This window comes from Perissodus microlepis, chromosome 11 (assembly GCF_051167445.1).
Source record: "Perissodus microlepis isolate ML-2025 ecotype Zambia chromosome 11, ASM5116744v1, whole genome shotgun sequence".
In the NCBI taxonomy this organism is placed as follows: domain Eukaryota; kingdom Metazoa; phylum Chordata; class Actinopteri; order Cichliformes; family Cichlidae; genus Perissodus; species Perissodus microlepis.
The window spans coordinates 20,088,047-20,111,938 of NC_140471.1; the positions used below are offsets into that span (position 1 = coordinate 20,088,047).

At 39.8% G+C, this 23,892-nt stretch overlaps 1 long non-coding RNA gene and 1 other non-coding gene across 2 annotated transcripts in view; one reads left to right on the plus strand and one right to left on the minus strand.

Moving 5' to 3' along the window:
* Positions 1-23,892, plus strand: part of LOC146377656 (uncharacterized) — a 178,289-nt gene that overhangs the window by 18,569 nt on the left and 135,828 nt on the right. The gene's annotated exons all lie outside the window — the stretch shown is intronic.
* trnac-aca (transfer RNA cysteine (anticodon ACA)) lies at positions 7,829-7,901 on the minus strand. The gene has a single exon. It is a non-coding gene; the product is annotated as a tRNA-Cys (tRNA).

The window sequence follows — 23,892 nt, forward strand, 5'->3', positions numbered from 1 at the left end:
TTGATTTGCTGGCAAGGGGGGCCTTGACAGTTCTTGCAGACTAGTTGATCATGGTCTCAACCAAACTGCCCCAAAGTCATGCAACACAACATGAAATGTGTAAGACATGAAGTTATGTTCAGACCCTCAGAGATAGCCCTCTCTGAATCACGTATCTTGCAAACTTCAAAATTTTATTGCCTCTGAATTGGAGAAGGAGCCAGTGTTAATGGTTACAGCTGTTACAGGATTCATAACACAAAGTCTGGGAAGCACAAAACCAGTCTGTTTTGTTACAGGCTTGTACTGCTCCCCTTTGCATCCAATCCTTGATGGGCAAGGAGATATACAGCTGGTTGCTGCATACTAAAAATCAGTGATATAAAAGATTTTACCGAAGAAAAACATACAAGAAAGACACTGAGTGGTGCAAACAAGGCTTAAATGAATGCAGGATGCAGTTTTATTTGTTCCCTTGATAGTTTCAAGTTAGAGTACATCACCATTTTGAGCGTTTGTCAGTTTAATCATAACAGTGAAGGAATGTAATCTGTCAAAGACAGTGTAAAAAATGTAAAAAAAAAAAAAAAGTAATTCCCATATCTGCAATATTATCTCTCACAGCTGTCATGATAAACTTTAATAAGATTTACATCACCGCCTCCGGGCCAGTGCAAAAATGTTATGTTACATATCGCACTTGTAGTTTCTTGGGCTTGCTGAATGGTAAACCTTCACCGCTGTCTTCTTTTTTAATACAGCCTTGTGTAATATCTGGTGTATCTCAGCTTACGTGAGCATCTAGGCTGAGAGCATCTGTGCATGGTTTTATATGAACCGGCATTGTTTTGGTGTTTTTGGTCAGGCAAAACAGGAAAATGAGCTGAAAAAGTAGCTTAAGGCAAAATGGGATGTTGATTCGGGGAGCCATCTGATTCAATGTTCATGTAAAAAATATTGCTTAATGTAGCTTTAATGATCTTGGCTGCAACAATAAGAGACTCCATTTTTCACTTATTTCCTGAACTGAACAAGCTGTTGAGCTCCTGCATTAATTTTCAGTATGTATTTGTTTCTCATCTCCCCACTGCACGTCTATTATTTTGCTCCCTTTTCTCTTTAAACATAACGACCCTTGAGAAAGGCTTGCTACCCTCCCCGAGACAACATTTTCTGCTGCAGCCTTATCAATTAAAAAAACAAAATAACGTACACCACCCGCAGTTATTTGCTGTTTCGTAATTCCACGCCATTTATCAATACAAGCTTCTTGCGGGGTGCATTTACATAAACCTGTACAGCGCTGCTTTATCATTTAATTGGTCCCAAGTGAGAGAGACACTTTAACATACAAATAATACCGAAACTGTGAATTAGAAGCAGGGAACACGGAGAAGCTATTGAATGCACAAGTGGCTGACAACTGTGGTACTCTTGCTTCAAGAGTTTTCAATTTTCTTCAAGTCAGCAGGAAGCCAGAAGTCTGCTATGTGAGAAAAGGTGTGTGTGTCCGTGTGTTTTTTTCCTCATGGTATTGATGATTCTTGCCAAATTCGTACAAATGTTTCATCAGCTGGAGACAGCTTGACAACAAAGAGCAGAAACAACAGTCACGATGAAAAGGAGCAACATGCTAAAGTTAAATAAATACTCGGCTTTACTTTTAATTTGCAGTTAATTAGCAACTAGCTAAAACAGATAGCTCTTCTGATTGTTATATATATATTTACAGTTACCTTCCCACCAGCCAGAGCTTCTGAATGTGATAGTGTGATGATGATACTAAAAAATAATCTCAAGTTTTCCAGAACTTGAACAGAAATAAGACACATGCTGTCTAAAAACCTGTTGTTATATCACAGAAAGCAAACTTCACAACGTTTCATATACAGCCTAAGGTCATGATCACCTTTTGCTACATGCTTTCACTGCAGTGCGCCTAATGACTGTATTTCCGCTCCGTGCAACCTGTGACTTGCTATCCCTGAAATGACAGTGACTGGTAGGGTCTAGGTTGGATGACTTTGTTGTTTACTCTCGAGGGAAAAGTCCATTTATCACACTGAGAGTCGAAGCTGTGAGTGGGAGTAGTTTGATGACACGAGCTGCTGCACCGTAGAGAACTGCTGCTGTATGTGTGCTGCTGACAGGATGTGCAAAATATGTCTAAAATTAACGATTTTGCTGAAATAAATTTGTGGATTTATTTTTTAAGTTGGCGGTATGTAAGGATGTAAGGTCTCCCAGCATGATGATCAATATTAAATGAATATTCCCTGTCCAGTTAGCTTGGTGTTTCTGGAAGTTGCTGGCTATTGCCAGGTGAAATCGGTCACCTTCAATTTGCATGAAAGTTGCACACTTTTCTGCAAACTCTTGCTAACTAGCAGTAGTGAACTTCAAAAAGTGCAATGGAGACTGTTAATGGTGGATGTTCACATTTGAAATAAAAATTGTGCCACACCACTGCAACCAATACTTTTTAAAAGGCACAACTGTTACTTATTTACTTGTTTGGTTGGCTTTCCTAATAGCACCCTCAAACCAAATGTTCAGGGAAGACATGTTTTTCACTAGCGACCAGTGGTCGGAATTACATCACTAGCTGGTCACTAGGTCTGCATGACTGAGGCTTGCTGAGCAACCTCCAGCAACCACTCAAAACCTTGCCAGGGTATATGCATTTTTCCTAACAACCTGTGGTTACCAAGTGGTTTCAAGCCGGCCTCCAGTCCTGTGTGACTGTGGCTGGCTTTTCCTGTTGAAGTTTTATTCCTGCAATTTTTTTTTCTCAAGCACTTTTCAGACATTTAGCATAGAAAGCAAAATAAAAAGTGTCAGAGAGAGGAAACAACATTGTGCGACATTTTTCTTATTCTTCTTTGTCACATTTTGTTGCTCTGATTAGCTGTAGATATGTCAAATTGTATCCAGGAACATTTTGCGCTGTATCTCTTAATAATGCCCCTTGGAAATTGAAACTGAACGGGGAACACTGGTCTATTGATGCCTCGATATTATTTAGCATATGTAGGATAAGGAGGGACTTTATTTATCCGAGAACTTTAGGGAAAGCCAGTTTCTGAGGTATAATGAAATACTTGTAGTTCGGGAATTAGTAATTATAGCTAATAGATTCTGCATTAGCTTTTTAGTCCTAACAAAACAAGTTAGAATACCTCAGCTGATGGCAGCTGCCTTGCAAACAGAGGCTAAACTAGGCAGCAACTTAGTTTTACAGAGTGAAAAACGCTGTGGGTTAAGAGCCTGTGAAGAGTGATTTACAATGGTAAGGGTTTAACAGTAACTCTGATTACATGTGTGGACAAGGACGTGCTGACTAAGTTCTTTGGTGCTCTGGCTGATTGGTCCCTTTGGACAAACGGATTCACTGAGTGGCCTACAGCATGCAGCGGGCAGCATGCAGGAAATCCTCATAAAGAGAGCGGGTGTTCAATCTTCGAGCTCCCCAGACAACCACATCCTGACTTCTGCTGAGCCTCATCTATTTCTACAGGCGTTGTTTTCTCTTCCTGTCTCTTTTTGTTCTTGTTTGTTTTACTGTTTAGGCTCACTCTTCTCTCTTTTCCACCCTCTGTCTTTCTCCTCTTAAATTGTCTTTTTGTATTTCTTTCTGCCTCCATAACATTCTCTCTTCTTCTCTCTAACGCTGTCTCGGACCTCACACTGTCTTATATCTTCTTTTCCTTATCTCCCTGCAGTCTCCGTCTGCACTGCTGTCCCTTCTCTTTTCCTCACTGCTCTCTTTCTTTTCCCTAAAGCAACTCTCACAAAATTGTCTTCTGTGTGAAATGAGACAGCAGAGATTGACTAGCTGTATTAGAGAGAGAGAGAGACCCTGGAACGAGGTTGTAAAAATTAGTCCTCCATGGGGAAATACCCACAGCTGTATTAAGATCTACCTGTCTTTTAAACGGCTCCCATTCTCCAGCTAATTGTTTTGAAGCCAGGCCTGCAGATCCCCAGCGAGATCTGGCATTACTCATTGAATTAGCCTGGAGTTACAGAAATATCTCTTTTATCAATCTTGGAGAGAGAAATATGTCCCTCCTCCCCCGTTTTCTCCCTCAATCTGTTTGCAGCGCCTCTGAATTTCTCCCTTCTTTTCCTGTCTCATGAAAGCATTTCTGCTTAATTCATTTCACTAAGCAACAGGAAAAAAAGGACAATGTGACAGTGATTGTGAGGATTCACATCATGTCACATTTCTTAATCCACTGAACATTATGGATTGCTCCTAATACTGCAGTATCAAAATATGCTTACTCAGAACATATTATATCAGGAGGTAAAGACCCTAAATGGCAGATACCTTCCCTCCTTTCAGACAGTTTGTTATCTGTACCTGACAATTTATTAACGGGGATATAGCTTCCCACTGAGGCCGGGGTTTGAAGGAGACTTTGACTGAAGTTAAAGCCCAAGCACTGCAAGCAATATACTGAAATGTGTCATTTGTAGCTGCTAATCTGAGGCCTGTACGATGCACTGCAGGTGGCAGATTTGAAGGGCCACCAGCTGCTGTATTTTAACACAATACCAGGTACCACCACGGAAAACTTTAAATAGACAGACTTTTGTAACCATTTTTGCATACTGATTTGACTGTTTTGACGTCAGTCATAAAATGTCTCGCAAACTACACATGTGATTTGTCCTTTTTCCAATGTTCAAGGACATTTCCCTGCTTTTACTTAAGTTAAAACCGGGCCTCCTTGCTAGAATAGGTTGCAGCCTTTCTTGTGACGTGTGACTCATTGGGGATAGATGCAACCAGCTGTGGCCGGTATCATCCTTTGGAGAAAGTCATTTTTGAAATCATATTTTTCACTAAGCTTTTTTCCTTGAGGACAGCACAGACTGGGGACAAAGCAGCCGTGCTAGCTCAGTTTGCAGCAGGGGCGATTTTAGCCCATTTTTGGGGGTGCTTTAGCACCCCCAAAATGAAACAAAGCACCCCCAAAGATTTCTTACTTTTTTGACAATATTTGCTGTTTGTGTGAAACACTACTAAAAATATAAAAAGCATACAGTACTTGGTTGAGACGTAACATTTTAACAACAAAAGTATAGATACCCCCCCCTCCCCCATAATGGTTTGTTCCAGCTCGCCTCTCCCCTACTCTGGCTCTAGCGCTGTTGCTGCTAGAGCGATGGTGGCTCAGCTGAGCGGTATGAGTGTGAGGTGTGAGTGCCTGGCTTAAAACAGGACATACTAGCTACATTTAACCTCCAGTTACTCTTTATATAGTTAGGTAGGAGTCAGACCATGAAAACATTACACCCAGGTAACCTGCAGTGTTGAAAACGTGTTTTCCGACAATGTTTGCTACCCTACAATCCGTCCTGCTCTGTAGTAAAATCAGCAACATTTGACCGTCCTGTTGCTCCCATTGAAATGTATACAGCCTATTTAAAATCTAAAACTTAAAATTGTCCGTAGCCTACTGTTTTTACCACTGTCCTGTTTTAAATGGATACTAACTAGCTAACTGACTGGATGCCCATTAACCTTATAACTCCGGTTGTGTGTGTGTGTGTGTGTGTGTGTGTGTGTGTGTGTGTGTGTTTGTGTTTGTGTTTGTGTACAGAGAGACAGCCAGGTTCATAATGGATATAAGGAAGTTTTTTCAAAAAAAGGAGCCACATTCAGGTAAAAGTGTAAAATCAAATGATCCGTCAATCAAGAATAATGTTGGATGAGTGTTTCAATATTTATCTTTTATTAGATGTTCATGTGGTTTGGTTATTTGCCTTTTGGTTGAAAGTACACTGAGAGAGGACTTTTTGTTAGTGATCTTAATAGTATTTTTTTCATATTAATGTAATTTTTCATCTAATTGAATACAATCTATTTGTGTATGATTGTCAGTCCAAAGAAGGAGAGAGGAAAGAGGGGAACGTGAGGAGAAAGTACAAGGTCAGGAAGAAGCAGGTAAGAAAACAGACAGGGAACAGTGACAGGCAAAACAGAAACTGTTAAACTGACAAAGAGAAAAAACCTGATTTTACTCACACAATCTGGAAGTTGTGTTCTCCCTATATTAAAGCTGCTATACAGAATCTGCTAAACAAACTGGGTTGAAACATTTTTGACCCTCTTTAACAACATTCCAACATAACATTATAATTGATTGGGGAGATTAAAATTAATGATATATTTTTATGTGGTTCAGCCACAACTCTACTAAAACCTCAGCCAGTAATAGGTAGGCTAACTTTTGGACCATCCAGTTGTCTGTATGACTGCCGCAGAAAGTGCCAAACAGCCCTGGTGGAGTGAGGAGCTGTAAAGAGAAGCAGATGCTCTGTTTATATTCTAAAAATGTTTTAAGCTTGTTTCAAAGATTCTGTACTGCAGCTTTAAATGTTTTCCAAAAGCACACATACACTTATCAGTGTTTCTCACACTTTTTACAGTGTGTACCACCTGATAAAAAATGTCAAGCTCTCCTAAGTACCACTATGAAAGCATGAAACTCATAACTCTTACAACACAAAATTAGTATTATTAAATTAGTAAAATTAGTATCTGCAGTAAAGATTTTTTCATGCATGGTATACATTCTACCACAGGCAAAGTTGCCTCCATTTTTATATATTTTTTAAAAATATTTTGTAATAATTTATTTGTAATCATTTATTCTGTTTTGGGAGTGTTTTTTATGCATCTGTATTATATTATACATACACATTAAAAGTGAATCTCTCTCCAAAAATGCACTCAGTTTACTTTTCACTCACTATGAGCATCATTCATAATTTTCCCCCAGTAATTAAGGAACTATATGTATTTTTTTTATTTATTCCAATCCATTCTTCTTTTGCAGCATTTAAATAACCTTTATCAGATTTGATGGTTTTGTTACAGACTTTTCAAAAAAGTGTTTTGCTTTTCTTTCACAAATGTGGGGATTAAATTGCGTTAAAATGCACAAAACAGTGATGTCATGTTTTGTGACGAGGACCCAGGCACAGAGAGACTTGATGAATTTAATAATCTTATGATTTAATAAAGAAATTTGCAGACTTGCACAGAGATGGTAAAATTATGATGACTGATAACGGAGACGAAGACAACACACGACGAGGACAGGGAGGATGCAGGGACTGACAGAGACAGGGAAGAAGTCTCATTGTGACGAGTAAAGTGTATGTTGGCTGGCTGGGCAGCTCTCTGGGTGCTCAGCACCCCCAAAGCTCTGATCCTAGAATCGCCCCTGGTTTGCAGCCATCAGTTAGCATGTGACCTAGCTCAAAGAGCTGTCCGTAGTGTGTAATATAGTTATAGTTTGCCAAATAAAAAGCTACTACATTGCATTACAGACACAGCAGATGTACTTACTTTATAAAAAAAATGACAGGACACCTGCATGGATCCTTGTAATCACAGTCTGATGACAAAATTCACAGCAGTGGACCTGTCATACTTACAGACACATAAACTGTAACAGTCTTGTAAAAGTACATTTGAGATTAGAATAAGTGTTCGTACATGACACCAAAAGTTCTCTGTTTTTACAGGTTAACATTTACACAACAGTGGCTACATGTTTATGCTGACACAGCCTACATGGTAAATGGGACTGATTGTCATATAGCGCTTTAAACAACACGCCACAGTCAGCCATTCACACCACCACTTTCTTCTATGCTTTTAAGTACTTTCCAACTAACATTCACACAACTTGGTGTTAGTATCTTGCCCAAGGATATTTGGCATGCAGACTGGGGGAGGCAGGGGTGGAACCACTACCTTCTGGTAGTGATCAGTAGATGACCTGCTCGACTTCCTGAGCTTCAACCACCCAAAAAAAAACAACTGCTTCGAGCCAGCCAGGAGTCGAACCTCGAATCTTCTGATCTGTAGTCAGACGCGTTATCCATTGCGCCACTGGCCCCATGCCTCACATAGAAACAAACATTTGTCCAGCCAACCATTGCAGAATTATTTTTGTTTAGACAGCTATGATTTGTCATTTGGGGGAATACTTACTTAATTACCCCTGTGAATTTATAAGTTGGCTCACTTCACTTCCGAGAAATGAGCAGTCCAGTCTAGTACAGGTCTGTCTCACGTTTGCCACTGGACAATAGATAATACAGAGAGGGCTTGGGAAAAAGTGCTGTGGTCAGATGAAACCAAAAACAAGCTCTTTTGCATCAACTCAACCTGACATGTTTAAAGGAATTGAAATGCTGATTATGACCCAAAGATCACCATCTCAGCACAGAGGTGGAAACATTATGCTTTGGGTTGCTCAATCCTGGAGGAAGCTGAACCTTCAAGTTTCCAAGCGGCAATGAAGAAACCTAAAAAATTTAAAGAGAGCATGTCATTCACTCAATGACATGCAGATCAGTTTATAACTTTTCTGTTCTTTTCCCCCCTGAATCTCTCTCCATTAAGAAGCTACTATTAAAAAGTTAATTTCTTTGAAAGTGAGCAAACTTATTAATCCAGCAGTGGATCAAACTATTATTTACCCCATTGTACATTTCCTCCTGTCATAGGTAAATAGAAGGTTGGCATTATTGACCAATGCTTAGCTTCCTGTTCCTTGAGTGGCTGCATAACATCTTAGAGCCAGTTGTTGTATTTTAATAAAATATGAACAATTACTCTAACTGGTATTTACTAGTCAGGGCAGCAATGTTTAATAATCGATTCAACATACTGTGCAAGCCCCAAAGGTTTCCTAATTAAGTGGTTGCCATTCATTTGCTGCTGTAGGTGCATGTTTATTTTATTCATTTAATTATTCAAACATGTAATTTTGAGGAGTATCAAAAAATGGTTTGTGCTCCAGGACTGCGAATAATAACAGTTTGTGGTGCACCGCAAGGAAATAAACGACTGTAGTAACAAACATTTAAAATAGGAACATATATCACTGTATCTGAAGAAGTGGTAGCAACCAGCAGGCAGACTATTGGTTGAGCAAGTGTCCACGCTATGGTGCTACTGTTAGGCTACTGAATTGGCCAAAGTTCATCCTAACCCCACACTTTGGATTTCCTGCCTCATATATGTATATGATATAAGCTATGTAGTTTTCCTATAACCATAGTAACCAGCCATTAAAACCATGACTGTCCATGATTTTAGCTACTGTGGAGTTTTTATTTATTTTACCACATAACATCTATTACTTTGACTCTGATGTATTTTCTGTTCACTCTTTACGTGAAGGATCTTTAAAAACTTACAGCCTTTCACCACACTGTCTTGCTCTAACCAGCCATTAACAGTTAATTAGCATGCACAACATGAGCACTAATCAAGATTTCATTATGTAGGTATATTACCAAAGGTATTTCTCAACTCCAACCTATTTACACATATGCTGTTTACACCAATACAATATGTGCTTCTAATTTAAAAAAGGCTTAACAGACACTCTCTTAATGGTAATGTATGAGATCACCCTGACACAGAGAACATGGATGTCTTGAAGGAAGTTTAAGTACGGATTTTAGTACCAATGCAACCATTTAATAACAATTTGCTCAAATAGGACTTTTCTCATCTATTTTGAAAACCATTAGCCCTGGGTTTTAATGCTGTGCATGTAAAACCAAAAACCTGAGGACAGAAGACTAGTCTCATTCAACCTCACTGTTAAATTAGAATTGGGGGCCTCGTTGAAGACCCTTGTTAAAACAACCACCAACAACCTTGAATACTGGTAGTGTATGGAGAAGTCAAACAAAGGTGAGTATTTACATCAGTAAGTGGATATGGTGCCAAGAAAACAGCAGAAATGAAGTAAATTGTTGCTTTCTGTACAAGTCAATTTCCGCACGGCGCCAACAACCTTGACAAGTTGGTATATTTATATCGTAAGTCAAAGGCAGTGTTTACAATGTGACTCTAAGCCAAGGGGACTTTGGAGTAAAGTGTTGCCATCCGTTTATATGTAAGTCAAATTAAGCCAAGTTAGTTTGACTGATATGGATATTACTGGGCTGGATATTACCATAGAAGCAGGTTTTTCCATATTCATGCTGATTATTTTGGTCTCTTCACACAAAGCAAGATAAAATACTGCCTGCTGAACAGTTAGGAACCAATCATCAGCTTTGATGTGAAGCCTGGCAGACAGCGAGGGTGAGAGCAGCGAGAGAGGAGGAAGCACAGCGAGTTTAGGCAATAAAGAGTCGAGAGGAAAAAAGTGGTACACAGATGAAGGGAAATAGAAAGTCACAGAAACATGTGTGCATACTTGAGAGGGCCCCAGTCACAGAGTAAGACAGAGCATCCGTTTTGGTCAAGATGAGATGGTTGAATGTGTGTGGACGGCATCCAGGAAGTATCTGGAGTGAATTGGAAGAGCTTTCCATCCTTTGAGAGCGTCTCTTTTAATCATGGCCGTTGGGGCTGTGGGAACCGTCACCACCACAGAGAGGACACTGTTAATTAGACAGCATGTTACTGCACATCCCTGTAGAGTCAACACCCTACATGGCAAGATTATACTCGGTTTCTGTCTCACACACACAAACAAATCTAACAGCGGTGCTTGCGGTCTCCGACCTCTTTGTAGATGCATAAACATGCAAATGTACAAATTGGACAGAGCTGGTTTCGTGCATGCACACAAAGAGGGAGTTGGCTCATTTTCTCAACTGGTTTCAATGCAACAAATTTTTCCTGTTCAAGAATTTTTGGGGGTATTTTCTATTGCCACATTGCATAATATTTCATTTTGGCAAAATAAACCAGCATTTGAGACAGCAGCTACGTGACCTTATTTTAATGTCTTTTCTTGCTGTTGAAAACACACCAGCCTCTACTACACCTGCTCACACAAATGTCTAATTAGTCAGTCACATAACAGCAGCTCACTGCACCAAGTCAAGAAATGTGCTAAGGATCAAGCCAATTGTAAGAATGGGAAAGAAAAGCAATTTACGTGACTTTGAGTGTGACATGGTTGATGGCTCCAGATAAGCAAGTCTATTTCAGAAACTGCTGATCTCCTGGGAGTTTGCAACACAACCATCTCTAGGGTTTACAGGGAATGGAAATATTACACTAATGGCAGAGGTCAGAGGACAATGACCAGACTGCTTTGAGCTGACAGGAAGGAAGCTGACAGTAACTAAAATAACCACTTATTACAACCAAGGTATGAAGAATCGGATCTCTGAATGCAAAAAACGTGGAACATTGGCCCAGATCATCAGCAGAAGACCACTCCTACAGTGAGATCCCTGCACTCAAATGTCCTCTGAAGTCACCAGATCTCAATCCAATAGAGCACCTTTGACACATAGTGGTATTATTTTAAAAAATCAAATCAAATCAATTTCCTAAATGCTTCTACTTGATTGGAAGCTGTAGGGAATAAACTCATATTCAGCCTTATCTAGCTAGTATTTCACTTTGGTAATAAAGTGAAATACTGAGGTTGGAACTCTACTCATACTATTTCTGCTCTGACTTTGTATTGACATCTGGAAACTCTTAAGGGTCATACAAAGTCTTTACCCAAGAAGTTGAAATTTATTTCTACTGTTACTGTGTTATTGTTTTTTTGGATTATTATATATTGCTTAATTTGAGCAATCACAAAGTTGCAGGGTCTCAGCTCCCTGTCAGAGCACATACCCGCAGACATACATTTCTTGAAGTCCTTTGCTCACGTGTTATATGTTATACTCAATGGAGTAGCAACAATAGACAATAGTAACAGCTGTCAGTGACTGCTCCATTCAGCATCTCTCTCTGTCCACTCTGCAGTGTAGCTTTTTGCCATCTGTGTGTGAATTATGAGGCACTTTGAATTAAAAAAAGAAAATTCTAAGAAGAAATTATCTCTAAACAACAGGTGTCAAAAATTATGATCGTAGAAATGAAAAACATCTTTGCAGTTTGTTGAAGCTGACAAACATTATGACCTCTCCGTGGTGTTAACTGCAAAATGTGATTTATGTAAGGTGTTCATTTTCTTAAACACACAAAAAAACACATAAACGTCTGATTTTTCTTCCCCTCCTTGTTTCGTCTCTATTTCAGCAAGTTGATCTTTTCCTTACTCTGCATCTGTTTTTCTCTCTCGCCTCCATCTTCTCGTGAGGTACACACACACTCCTCCTCTCTCAGCTGCTGTGATGAAGCCATCATTGTCTGTCTGCATCCTAAATCAGCTGTCTGAACACTGCTTAGCTAAGGCTCAGTGAATTACATTCATCTACTGCAGTAATTCACATCGTTACTTTTGTCTTTCTATCTCACCATCTTTCCATGTGTATGTGTGTGTGTGTTCTCTTCCATTACTTTGCCTCGAAACGTCTTTTGCAGCAGAACAGTTTATTTATAGGGCCAATTAAATCTGGAGGAGACTCAGTGGGCTTTGGTGGAAAACATCTAAAAAAGCAGAATAGTTTTACATGTCTTAATCTTGGAGGTCTGCAAGAGATATAAACTGCTTGTCATGTCGGGTAGATAGGTTGTATTTTTGATCTTGGAGAAATAAGAAAAAGAGAGAAAGAAAAATTGAAGAAGGCAAAGACAACCTGAGATGGTGATGGAGTGAATCTTTTCTTAATTTTGCAAAAGTCTGGAGTCCCTGGAGAGCAGACAGAAGGTAAATGACATCTGCTGGAAAGAAAAAAATGAGAGGAGGAGAGGGGTGAGATTATCCAGTGAAAAATAGAGAGAGACAGAAGAGAGGGCTTAAAGAAATACTAAGTACACAGCTCGACTGCTCTTACACAGCCAAAATCTCCTTTTATCTTAATGTGGCTTAAATTTTTGCAGCAGAGGACATGATGTCAGTTCAGGTTAGACGTTCAAGAAGCATCTTTTCGATCCTAATGAATCTGAGAAGACTGACACCTGTTTGCCAAGCATACAGTACTAACGCACAAATCAAGATGATGAGCATCTCAGGCAATAAAAGGAAGCTCAGGCTTTTCAGAGAATTATCACTGACTGCGCCTTTATGAACCTGAAACAGCTGTTCATGCTGTGCATTACCATAAAGGCCACATCAGCAAAAACAAGCTTTTCTCCTCTTAGATCAACCAACCACTCAAGTAACAAAGTATTGGACAAGAAAAACTGCAAAAAGTGCTTAAAACATTTTTAGTGAAAGGTAATAAATGTTCTCATTCAGCATCGTCTAAAAAAATCAAAATAACAACAGAAGATCCAGAAATGCCAACACTTCAGCCAGGTTTAATTTATGGTGCAGATTTTTGTGATGTGGTCAGTCAGGGTGCTTTTGTTATACTTGCAAGCACACCCACCAGTGATGTCACCATGTACTGCTACACCTTTAAATCTTATAAGTCTATGTTAGCCAGGTGAAGCGCATCGTCATCGTCATCAACAAATGCTCACACATACGTCTCTGTTTTCAGAATGAAGGGCAATGATGTAAGCCTACTAAAAACATTATAGTAATTGCTTACTTTAGAGTAAACCACATAATAGTAGCTTTTTACCAGTGTATTATGAAAAAGTTTTTCAATATTAATTCTATGGACAGATCTATATGATTATCTTTGGGGTGCTTAAGTCCACACAAGAAGTGGAACAAGTGAAATAATCCCTCACAAGGTAAAGTGTGCTGGTCTAGACTTAAACTTTTCTCAACTTCATGTGATTGAAGTTCTAGTGAAAGTACAAGTTACTTGACATGGTAATTAATACATTAGAGGGTTGCCTGGGCAACCTGACCAACCATCAGTGACAAAACGATGCGTTAGGACAGCCCTTCAGGTAGGCCTGATTTAGTTAACGTCTTTCTTTCAAAATTCTTTGCAAAATGTTTTAAATTGTAATTCTGTGTGTTGTCACCAACCCAACTTGCTGCCGCCATGTCCCTGACACATTAACTGCTAGTCTGTCAATGTGTATGTTTCATAAATAGTAGAGAAGTATCATGTTTTTTGGAGCCAATTATGAAATACCACCGATGGACTGCAAACTGTGGCGCAGTGCTACACATGCTACTGCTACACAGCATCATTTACTTATCTGCTGTTGTGAAGCTTTACAAAGTTTAGAGTATTTTGATTACATTGTCTTTATAATTTCCTAGAATCTGTTTACAAAGACATTTATTACAAAGACACTTATCTCTAGTTTTATTTATGGTTTCTTAATTATAATTTGCTAAAGTTAAGATGTGCATCCTATTGTTTGCAGAGTTCACACTTTACCAAAAAAAAATAACAGCAACTTGTCTTATTAGACATTTTGTCCTGTTTTGCAGAATAATACAGATTTTTCCATTAGAACCCCTTTTTCTTTTAAAAAGGTGCGGTAGTCATCCTTAAACAGTTTAGTTTTTCTTGCATTGTCTTGATGCAGGTTTTTCTTGTAGTCTTTAGCCAGGGAATATTATTGTTGGAATAAATGTCCAATTTCTACTTCTATTCCCACCGTGCACAACCTGGAATAGTCTTTCAGGTTGTGCTTGCACAGCCTGAAATTCTGCTCTAAAATGTAGGAGTCATGCCCAATACTGCTAAATGCCATCAGTACATCAGTGTTGTTTAGGGACAGAGCTGAAGAGAAACTATTGCCCTCAAAGCCAACAGCAGCTCCAGAGCCAGACCCTGACAACATGACTGATGCTAGCTGGCAGCTGGCTACACACTCCTACTGTTAGAGAGACATGAAGATAGAGAGAGACAGCAGGAAGAGATGAATGATTTGGGTCAGTGTCAGAACAGGATTGATTTGGATCAGAACCAAAACCACTGATGGCTTATTGAGACAGAGAGATTGATGGAGCGACAGAGAAAGAATGAGTAATGGATTTTAGATACAGAATGTCAAGCTGCCAGTTGGCTTCTATTGGGTGAAGGAGGTCATTGGAGGGGGAGAGGGAATGTATAGCATGATACACACACACATCCTTCCTCCATCCTTGGATGCTAGTCATATGTAGACCTGATGCTATTTAAGCACCACAATATACTGCATAATTAATTCGCTTTTATTACTTGCCATGAGTAGGATATTGCATTGTGTGCACAATAGAGAATGGCAGAAAGGTTTTGCGAGATGGTATGTAAGAACATATTATCACGTGCACTCCAACTGCTGGTCCTACACATACATGGTAGGTGTCTCATCCGACTGGTCCACAGGGTATCCCTGCTATTGTTTGACTATTGTCTATTCTGCATTGTTCTCTGTAGTGGCCAAATGCCCAGGGCCACTGAACACAACACTGGACACAATGGACAGACACAGAGAGGAGCTGGGTCTTGGCAAAAAGGAGCTGCCCACAGTCTCACAAACACACACACATAAACACATGGTATGCAAATGCACATGTACGCCTGCAAGTACTGTGCATGAGCACGCTTTCATGGGCACAAACACACACATACATACACACTCACAGATGCTCCAAGGCACAAAGCTGGCATAACAATGGCAAGGCAGAGAGGGCCAGACTCATATACAAGCCCCTATAGGGTTTGAGGGAATACACACACACACACACACACATCCCAGAGGCAGAGGGGGACAGTGCAGTCAGAGGATCACTATATAAAAGACAGACACAAGAGAGAGAATGACAAAAAAAATGATTTTGATGTGGGGAAAAAAGAGGAAGAATGATATCAGCTCCATTGAGAGCAAGCAGCGATGTCTGATGGGACAGTACTCTTCCAATATGTTGACTACTGTTGCTCAGAAAGTGTCAGGACAGAAAACACTGGTGTCAAGTGAATTAAGTCATGAAAGAAAGGAAAGTTGTACCCTCGTGGGACATGTCTGAGTGTCCTGTCTGATAGGAAGCTGTAAAAGAAGGCAAGCTGTACAAAAAACATTTCTTAGTGCTACCAGTTTTTGACACTGGAGGTGTGCCTGAATGCCCGCCTCCATTTTTTGCAGGAGAATCAACAGTGGCACCCACAGTTGTGTCCATTCAGGTGCTGTAAGAGCTTATTGCATATATCAAAGTCAAATTACATTTTAAAGATAAACAACTGCCCTCCCTCGCATAGATGAGCTAGACATGAATAAATGTGAAAGGCAGGTGAATGAGTAATTCTGGCCAACAGCCTCAGCAGGTGATCTCACTATGTAAAATAACTTTTGTCACGACAGCTGGTGTATACAAACATGTCTGACACTGGTTGGTCTGTCGGTCTGGCATCATTCAAGGTGGCACCAACCCCCTTTTTTAAAACATTATTATAACAGGGAGAAAATGTAAAGAGACATGTATGCTACAGTGACAACTGGTGAGATCTCGTCTGTCCTTTGAGGCTTAAAAATGTGCAGAGATCAGCGTGTACAGCTCTGTGACTGTGTCCCTACACGTGTCTGATGAGTGGAAATACAAGAGATATCGCTTAATAAACCTCTTTTTTTGCGTTCTTGAAGAATACCATACGTCTCTGCTCACGTCCAAAATGAGTAATGAATAATTAAAGTAAATGCAAGGCTGAACTGAACAGTGTGACTGATGTGTAATTGCATGGCATCTGTAACACAAAGTGTGCGACTTGCGCTTGTTTTTGTGCGACAGAGGAAGTACTCACATGTGTAGTCAGGTGTGCACTCATCAAGGAAACTGGCAGTGTTAAGATAGATGCTCACACAAGGGAAACACAGAGAGATGCATTAAAGATGTGTTGTGGATATGCAACAAATGTGAAACACCAATTTTCACCAGGCTGGATCACTGTTCCCCATCATCAATCATCAGAAAGGACACCAGGAAATTTATTAGCCGAGATACAGACTGAGGCATTAAAGTAAGAGTTTGAACAGAAAGCAAAGCTTTTGGCTTCACTTTATCATGTAGTTGTAACCGTATGATTTATTTCCTAAAACAAGGTGTCATTGAGGGTTTTACTTTATATTCTGTCATATGCTGTATACACTGTTTGTCGAATTATGATGTCGGGGAAACCCTGAGAGGCAAAAAGCTGAGACAACAGTGCCAGGCCCAGATTTATTTTTTTTACCTTGGCTCTGTATGATATCTGATGATGCGAGAGCTGACATCATTTCTTATATATACCAAACATGGTTATGTCATAAGGTCCACCCACCCGCTGGTCCTTGTGTTTATTTGGGGCAGTCAGTCTAAAGGATGTTGGCTTAATGGGAGTCACAATGACCTAAAACAGCTTTTTTCCAGTGTTACAAAGTACAAAGTAACCAAGTACTGTTATCACATTTTTGTTGTTACAGTTATGTTGTTATTTGTTTTACAAAGGTATCTCCACAAGGTCAGATAGAAAAAAAAATACGCTGCCTGTTTTTTCTTGTGTGTGCTAAATCAGCTGACTTCATTTGAGGGAGGAGGAAATTCTTGCAGCAGACTACAACTCTTGAGGAATGGACACATGAGCATTGCTGTTAATTTTATTTTATTTTAAGCATAAACTGCACCCAGGACAGAAACAATCGCATTATAGTGCTAACAGAACATTGGCTCTTTGCAGACATCTGCACAGACAGCATGCTAACACAAAACTAGAGAAGAACCCAGTGAAGCTGAGTGTATGCTGACCCCAGCATAACAGCCAGACCCTGATCTTTTTCAACAAGCAGTGATGAGCAGTCGGGGTTGTGGCATTGTCGACTCCATTGCATGTTTCTACAGTAGAATCACTGCGGTGATCACTCTGAAGTCTCTTCCTGCTGGTTCTTTTTTCTTTGTGATGTTAGCTTTGTGTTTAAACTTTAACACTAAAAGAAAGTGTGTGTGTGTGTGTGTGTGTGTGTGTGTGTGTGTGTGTGTGTGTATGTGTGTGTGTGTGTGTGTGTGTCCCTATGTAGGATAAGGATTCATGTTGGTATGTGGGACTGTAACCAGGCAATTCATTTATATGACAGTTCGTTTCAGGCTTATGTAACAAGTATTGCAATGGTAATCTAAACAGTATTGTAATTAACTACTCTCTCCAGGAAGTAATTACGTAACATAATAAATCACTTAAAGAAAAGAAGAACAGCGTAATGTGTAATACATTACTTTTATTGAGTAAAGACCCCAACATTGCTTAGACCTAGGATGAACTGAAGGGCTGCACTAACACCAGTATAATATAAATAAGCGTTATTTTATGCTCAGGCAAAGGGACTCAGGTGAAGTCTAGAAATGGAAATATGAAGTTGTAAGTGGAAGAGGCTGCCTTTATACTATTGAGTAAGGTTTGCAGTGAAACCTTTTAATGGTTCACTGGATGAATGGTGATTGTGTTAAGGAGTGCCCAAGCTAAGTTCGTAAAGTTATTATTACATACCTGTCGGTCCATTTTCTTCCACTTATTTTTACGGTTTATGAAGAGCTTGGACCCAAAATGCAGACCCCAAGACCTGAACCATTATTCAGGTCAGGAAGCAAATCCACGTAGCTGAAAAAACGCAGGGCTCAAGAGTAATCCAGACCTGAAAACAAGTCGCAGGTGAACAGAATCGATTAACAAAGCAAAATTGAAGATAAGATACACAGACTAGCCATGAAGAATATAGGAGGAAAAGAAAATCAACAGGAGAATGAAAACTACTGAAAACAGAAAATATCAAACTGAAGACTAAAAACACTGGGTACAAAACCCAGGATCATGACACGTATCCAATTCAGGGTTGTGGGGGGGGGGATGAAAGCCTATCCCAGCTTTCATAGGGGGAGAGGTAGGTACACCCTGGACAGGTTTCCAATTGGTTGCAGGGTAAAGTAAACTGTATTAAAATAAATAGGCAATTTAACAGATCTCTGAAGCCTCAAATTCAGAGTAATGGTAAATGGACTGATTCTTATATAGCGCTTTTCTACTCTCCCAGAGCACTGTATACAACATGCCTCATTCATACAAGCACTTCCTTCTATACTTAAGTGCAATCTAAGCATTCACACACATTCACATTCCGATGGAGGCATCGGAGAACAACTTGGGGTTAGTATCTTGCCCAAGGATACTTAGCATGCAGACTGGGGAAGCCAAGGATCGAACCACCAACCTTCCAGTCAGTAGCTGATCTGCTCTACCACCTGAGCCACAGCCACCCCGAAGTCAAATATAATATTTAGGGGAGAGCTCTGTTCAAGTGTTATAATATTTATTTAATTATTTAGATACACATTTTGAGGAGCTTCAGAAAGTGGTTTGAGTTCCAGGGCTAAAAATGAATGTTTTCAGTAGCATAATTAACACTGTGCTACAGTACAGAGAATATCCCTCTTGATGTCGTCCTACAGTTCGCACACTCCCCTGCCTGACATTCATTATTACTATCTAATAACTGCGGGAACCAGCCATGCAAACGATAATGTGACTACGAGGATAACCACTTCCTGTGGTTATTTTTTTTTTTTTTTCCTGCTACGAAGCAAACTCTCAAAGCTGGCTCGACTATTTTCAGACTAACGTCTAGTCGACCCAATGCACTCTCATATTTTTCCAAATAAGGATTAGAACGGCATCAAATATAAACCCAGGGATGTTGAACAGAGAAACTAAAGCGCAATTCACCTCTAACATTTGATGCTGGCCTTCACCAGACCACCGGCCATCTGTGTGCTTATGTACATTTCTTGCTCCCAGTCCATCACCTATCTGCTCAGAAAAGCTGAGAATTTGAGAGACTTTTCCCAAAGATAAAACTAACATATTGAAAGACAACAAGCTTGAGGCCAGGGCTTCAAAAGATAGTGTCAGAGAAGAAATGTGTGTGCGAGTGTCAGTACCTTATGTATTTGTTTAAACCACCAGACAACACAGTAAAAAAGGACACAAGAAGACATACTTTCTGTCACTTAAAGGAAATGTGCATGCATTTGTGCAATTCCTTTTAGGGTAGCATCTCTCAGTGGAATAGTGAAACATCGTTAGTATATTCTCATGTTTTATTATTCATTTTTTTCTTTGCATATGAAACACAAACTTGTCTGCATTTTTTCCAAAGAGTCCAGAGTGAACGTCTGCGTGATCGTCTTTTGTTGCGTCTTTTTCTACCTGTCTGCATTGCTGCTCGCTGGTCTTTCTGCCTCTGAATCTGTCCGTCTGTCTCTCTCCTCCTCTTTTTCCCTCTGCCTGTCTGCCTGTTAGCGACAGCAGCTGTGCAGGGATACATCTAGCAGGAAATTCTCTCTCTTGACTAGCTGTCTTCGTGCCTGACAGCAGAGAAGCTGAGAGCTGAAGAATCAGGAAGCAGCTTTTATCTTGTCTGTCTCCTGCCTTTTGCTCCCAACTCCCAACTCTGCTTCTGAGAGAAGAAGGGGGTGTGGGGGGTACAGAGCGATAAAAGCAGGACAGAGTGGGGAAATGATATTACACAGTGAGAAATGAAGGAAAGAGAAAGCGAGACAGAAAGCTGATGCTGGAGTCTCTCTAAGAAAATGCTCTTTCTTCCTCCCTCTGTCTTTCTCTCACTCTCTGTTTTTCTGGCTGTTTTGATGTATTCAGACAAACCCACAGTGCTTCGATGGTGAAACAGACGTGCAGACACAACACAACAGATGAAGAGTGTCAGCTGGTGGTTAGAGGCTCGCACATGCTGCTTGTGTCTTTCTTTCTTCTTTCTTCTTCTTACACTCTCCCTCCTTGCCGACTTTGCCATTGGAGCGAACAAGGATCAATCATCTCCGAAACACTTGATTGGCAATGGCAAATTAACACATGTGTACACTGGACCCTTTAACGCAGAGCATCTCCAGACCTTATTCAGGCTGTAAAGAAACCTCTTCTCAAGTGGTTTTACAACACTTGACTTATTATTTAATCATGTTGTAGTAGTGTGGCGCGGAAACACATTAAGTAGAGCTTCTGTTGTATTGCAAATGGTTGCATGAGTGCATTTATCCTATACAGTCATAGTTTATAGCGGGACATTACTTATTCAATGCATTTACAGTGGGCACGATGCTCGGGAGACCACATAAGCTGTTTTTCAAAACAGGATGTTTTGCCATTTTGAAAATTTGAATAATCACTCAATTCGACAGCGATTAACAGCTACAGTGTTGGCCAAAGATGACATTTGGTCATTTGCACAAGTCTCACAAAATGTCATTGCAGCTTGACTGAAAGCATGGATCCATGTAGCCCCATATTAGATTTAGGCAGTATTTGTAGTACGGTTCTAGTAGGCCTTATTCACTGAAAGGGAAATTCACTTCATGGATGTCTAGATAACAAATCTGCAGCGTCTGCTTGATGCTCGATTGTGTCAGAATTGAAAATCTTTGAAAAATGTTTCCCACACTGGCAACATGCATCTAATAAAGTGGCCACTGAGTGTAGTTGAAGTGCATGCATCCATGATTTTCTATTGGAAAAAAAAAAAACATTCTCCTCTGTCGCTCTCTGACTTTGTCAAATATTCTATATTTTTGCTTGTTTAAAACAAATCAAAGCTGCCGTCTTCTGTTTGGCATCAGATTTAAACAATTAACACTTTGTATGATTCCATTCACAAATGTTTACTGTGTACTACAAGATGCTGCTTGTTGTGGGTATTTGTTGCTACATTTATGGGCTGTTCAGAATGACATATACTGTAGTTATGTAGAGCAAAGTGGCTTCATAATGCCAAGCTCAGATTTAGAGCCTCTGTAATCTACAGTCAGCACCTCTGTCAGACACTTAATGGTTTTACTACACTCTGGTATAGCTGCAAATGGCTGCATTATTATATTCACTACACACACACACACACACACACACACACACACACACACACAGATATGCACGTATGCAAGAACACACTCACACATGCACAGACTCAGTACAATAATGACCTTGACTAAGTAGCTCTCCAAATTCTAAGTGACTTTTAGAGCTCTTTGCTTCACTGCGTTTGCCTCTGCCACATTCTCTCTCCACACAATATCTCCCCGTACAATATCTTTCACAGTGGCTTGTGTGTGTTGTTTTATGCAAACACAAGTTTTATTCAAGCATTGCTTGGACAAAACAGAAAGCAGGTGAGATCTCATGGTGTATCCTCCAAAGAAGCTGCTCACAGGAAAAATCTTTGACTCACTAACAATAAATTTGAAAAATAGTAGTTTTTTTTTTAATTTGCTTAATAACTGAAAGGCTGCTGGCTTCATTCTTCAATCCCCTATGGGGTTTGGGTTAGCCAGGGCTTCCAGCAGAAAACTGTGCTAAATCAAAGACGTGGAGCTAAACACTGTAGCAACCCCGTGCAACAAGGGATCAGCTGAAAATAGCTTTTATTTAATCATTAGAAATGAAAAGTTACTCATTAAGGTGCTGAGCCATGTAAAAAAAAAAAAAAGAATACGTACAGTATGCATGCAGAAAGAGCTGTGCTATATAGACACTCCTGTAACACTGCTTCTAGTTTTAAGTGTTAAATCTGTGAGAAAAAAAAAAACTGTGACAATGAGTCTGAAATATGTTTTTTGCCTCTATAATTTCCATCTTTTTGCTATACCCAGGTCACCAAAAATAGTATAAATATTTGCCAAGTAGCTCAGTGCTTAACTGCAAAAGAATAAACAATACACAATAAAATAAAAACAATTTTTTGTTCTTATGTGATATGATTTTCTGAGCTCAACCTGTAATTAAATTGCATTTGAAAATAGGTGTTTTTTTTCAGCAACTTTTAGCATGTAAGGTGTTGTATCAACAATGCAGATATATCTGACCTGTGATTGGTCAGGCTCTATTTTGTGGATTATGACATACACACCTTATGGACCAAAGAACAGGGACATCTACACAATACACCTATGACCTTAACCATGGTATACTGTGCCATGAAGCTCCTGGCAGACAGTATTTGTGCTAAAGTGAATGAGGTTTGGAACTCTGCAGTTATGGAGTCAGTAGAGCGCTGGTGACGTTTATGCATGCTTCAGGACTCGATGACCCTGATCAGTAGCTTTTTTCCTAAGCACTTCCACTTTGCAGTTATTAATACCACTTAAGGTGATCATGGAACATCAAGGAGGGGGAGAAATGTCACAAACCGACTTGTGACATTGTATTAAATTGCAATGCTTGAATCTTTAGAATGACCCATTCTTTCACAAATGTTTCCAAAGACACACTGCATGATGAGGTGATCGATTTTTTTTAAACCTGTCTGACTGAAAGCACCCAAATTAAAAGATTAAGAGGCGTGGCTCAATTTTCTTGTCCATATAGTGTCGTTGCTACAAGAGTAAAAGCACAAAAGTGTAGGGTTGTGTTTTGAGGCAGGGGCACATGTGTCGGTGTGTCCATCTGTGCATGTGCATGTGTGCATCAGCATGTACTCTTTGTGCATCTGTTCATTTACTGTGCCTCCCTATGTCATTGTATGGGTGTGTGATTATGTGTTTTGCATGTATGTACGTGTATGTGTATGTGTGTGAGTGTGTGTGTAGGTGTGTGTGTACATGTGTGCCTACATCAGGGTCACCGGTAATTTGAAGTGTGAACGCTTGGGTTCTCCGCAGCTTGATGATTTCCTCTGTCAGCAAACTGTGAGCTGGAAAATAGACTCATATTATGATGAGATTAATTTTAACGGTCAAGGATTCCAGATCTTTCCAACAAAGTCACTGAAGATTAGGGGGTTCAATGCTGCTTTTCTCTGTTCTCTGCTGTGCTAAATTTCCTTGTCCTCGCTTCTCCTCATCTGTCCTCTCCTCAGATTAACTTCAGGAGACAAATAACCCCCCCTAAAAAAAGTGCAGGCCAGATTTATTAAGTGTCAGCACCAGTTCAGAACCTTCTTTTGGCATTAGATGAAAGAGGGGTATTTAAATGAATTATACACACTGATTTATGAAGGTTTGTGGCAGGCAATTTACTGTAAATCATCATAAAATGTCAAAAAAAAAAGAAGCATGTCTTATTTTGCACCTGATGTGGTTGTGATAGTTGTTGCTATTTTATTTGGCATGCCAGTGGGAGATGTTAGCAGAATGCATGTGTAAT